The sequence below is a fragment of the Oreochromis aureus genome, linkage group 5, assembly GCF_013358895.1.
Source record: "Oreochromis aureus strain Israel breed Guangdong linkage group 5, ZZ_aureus, whole genome shotgun sequence".
NCBI classification, from domain to species: Eukaryota; Metazoa; Chordata; class Actinopteri; order Cichliformes; family Cichlidae; genus Oreochromis; species Oreochromis aureus.
The window spans coordinates 41,275,666-41,278,839 of NC_052946.1; the positions used below are offsets into that span (position 1 = coordinate 41,275,666).

General features: G+C 42.7%; 1 long non-coding RNA gene across 1 annotated transcript; it reads left to right on the forward strand.

The window, feature by feature from the left end:
• The first annotated feature begins 2,000 nt into the window (after positions 1-2,000).
• LOC120440212 lies at positions 2,001-2,676 on the forward strand. Its single transcript, XR_005613074.1, has 3 exons — positions 2,001-2,205; positions 2,389-2,496; positions 2,598-2,676. It is a non-coding gene; the product is annotated as an uncharacterized LOC120440212 (long non-coding RNA).
• The last annotated feature ends 498 nt before the right edge of the window (positions 2,677-3,174 follow it).

Sequence of the window (3,174 nt, forward strand, 5' to 3'; positions counted from 1 at the left end):
CTTGTTGTCAAGCTTGTGTTATCATGTCTACGTTGTTCCATGCTGTTTCCTGTTTTATTTTGAAAGTGTCCTATGTCAGTGTAGTCGGCTTTCCTTCCTTTGTCTCGTTATGTCAGATTAGCCTCAGCTGTTTCCCCATGTGTTTGCACCTCGCCTGATCACCTCCTGAGTGTATTTAGTCTGTGTGTTTTCATTCATTTGTTGTCAGGTCGTTTGTTGTTCCCCCTCATGGTTCGATTCCTCCATGTCGTCAGGAATTTCTATGTTCAGGTTTTTTTTAATTCACGTTCGAGGTTCTGTTCTTTGTCTTTTGTGTTTAGCATTTAGTTTTCCCAGTTTAGTTTTTGTCCCCTTTTCATCGGCCTTATAAAACGGCTCACTTTTGTTTGTGTTTGCATTTTGTGTCCACTCTTCACAATTATACAGTCTGCTTCGGCAAACTGTGACAGGCTGTGATGTGAACTGAGGCATTTCTTAAAGGCAGTGAGGCCCAGAGTAGTTTTTTCCTGCTGCTCATCATTATTAAGAATACTTAATGTCAAAAAATGTTATTCACAAGAGTTTTATTACTTCTTTAAAAAAGGATATTAATAAAATATTCTGAATGAATCTCCTGTTTCTATGCACGTAACAGCCTTGAGTGTAAAACTGAAAGCTGTCATGATTATTGAAACGCTCAATGGAAGCAAACGCGGTGAATAAAGTCCATGAATCATGTGACCTCTTCCTCCAGTAAATGAATGAATGATCCTTGGGTTCCAGTGAAGAGACCAAAACACATGAACACATGTGAAGTGATGAGGAGGCTGCGACCTTCATCACATTATTGTCATATTTCCATCATGTTTTCCGCTTTTCTTTTTCACGACGTCTTCTTGTCCTCCTGCGTTAGCTGACCGTGGATACAGACGAATTACTTTAAAGTCTTTATGCTGCAAATTCAACATTTAGCTTATAATACAAAATGTTATTGTAAAACTTCCCAAACACCAAAGCTGGAGCTTCACCTGCTGTGTTCTCCTCATGTGTGCCATGTTGTTCCTCAGTTGGAGAGGGAGCTGTGTGCACGTGCTCCAGCTTTGTGGGATTTCACCTTCGTAAATAATTATTTTAGAAAGCACAATTACTGAATGATGCCTGGAGGTGGCATCTGCTGCCTCTTTCTTTGTTGAGCCAGGGTGGAATCTGTTTCCACTACTGAAGTACCTAAAAGTACATTATTTTGGATGTCCAGCAGGGGGCGACTCTTCTGAGCTAAGTAAACCCTGCCTGAGGAGTTTGTTTTGGAAATGAAGGTCCTGTCAGAGATGGAAAATAAAGCCTGAGATAATTGAGGTCTGCCTTGTAAAACACAAATTGCTAAATGTGGTCCATGCTTGTCTCACCTGGTTTAAAACAGCAAAGGTGAAGTCACTGTGGGCACATCCAGGCTGTTAGTTTTCTTCATCAGCCTCTGTCGTCACTGCAGAGGAGTTTTGGCCCACTCATCTTCACGGCGTTGCTTCAGCTCATCGAGGTTTGCAGCATCCATTCATGCACAGCTCTCTGAAGGTCCCACCACAGCGTTTGCAGTCAGGTGGAGATCTGGACTCTGACTGGACCATCGCAGCAGCTTGATCCTTTACACTGGGCCTCATTCACAAACGGGGTGAATGCACAGATCTGTACATAAATCGTGCTGAAGAATGTTCCCCACCTAAATCAGTGATTCGTCGACTTTTCACATCTGAATTTGTTTGTTTTCTATGAACACCGAAGTGCTTCTGATGGTGTTTATGAACAGATGATGAAGCTCAGGCTGAATGCTTAGTGCTGGTGTTTATTGTTTCGCTTTGTTAGTCCACTAGTTTTGTTACACATTCACTTCCCACCGGCTGCAGCTTGTATTAGCAACTCTCTCTCTCTCCCTCTCCTCTCAGACATTGACCTCTGACCTCTCTCCCCTTTACCTCGTGTCATTGCTGCTAATGACTATTGAAAAAGACATTGATGGGATACAAATGAATGTAGATGTTTGAGTAAAGTAGAGTTTCTAACATCCTTCTCAGCCCAACACGGCGGCGTGTGACCCCGCCTCCAAGAATCCCTGTCTCCTCTCTCTCGCGCGCTTTCTCGCTTTCTCCACCTCCGGCAGTCCTCTGAAAGCCAGACACTCGACCTCGCCTCCACTCCACCGCCACACTCCGTCAGCTGTAAACGCATCAGGTACCTCAGCTCTGTGTGTGTGTGTGTGTGTGTGTGTGTGTGTGTGTGTGTGTGTGTGTGTGTGTGTGTGTGTGTGCGTTATCAAAGTGCACACAGCTGAATTTGTGTAAGTTCCCCACTCAAAACAGCGCTGTCCATGGTGCTGAAGTTCTACCCCTTTATGTAATGTTTACTATTTCACAGTTTGTTTGGCTGCCACCGCGTAGGCTGTGAGATTCCTGCACAGAAGCCACAGTATGTTGGAAAGACCAGAGACCAAAACCTGAAGAGCTGGAAGAACTTTGGTTGCTGGTGGGTATTTTCTTTCGTTAGGTTGGAGGTTTAAGAACATCTGTGAGTTTATTAAGATAAATAGAATTCGGTGTTTCCAATCGTTACATTTTTATCATCAGGCATCACAATAAACTGACACAAGTGGAAAAATGTCCAAGTCTTCTAGCATGAATTATGGATCCCCGGGATCTGCCCCCCTGCAGGAATAACTGCCAACATATCAAGCCCAGAAAATAAGACATGCTTTTATTGGCCATAAATATCTATACATTTTGTGTTCTCATCATTTCATCATCACACACTACAAGTGAAGATTTTCATCTTTTATTTTGTCTGAAATGTTGGGGTTAGAGTTCATGATGTGAAAAAAATCAATAAAAGTGAATTGTAATAACTCACGAGATGATCTAAGCTTTACTCTGATTCATGACTCCAGGCTCAGTGTCTCTTTATCAGTCTGTGCATATTTGTACATTTGTCCCCAGCATCTCCACACAGTATAACTTTAATATCAAGACTAAAATAATTCGAGCTGCTTGTTTATTAGCTCAGTGAAAGAGTCTGAAAGTGAACATCAGCACTTCATCAAAGCCTGTAGGATTTTACGGCGGCATATACAGTTCATAAACATCACGGCGGAGGCTGCTCACCAGTAAAGATGTCACAGTTTAGGGCTGAGGATGGATTACAGGCTCA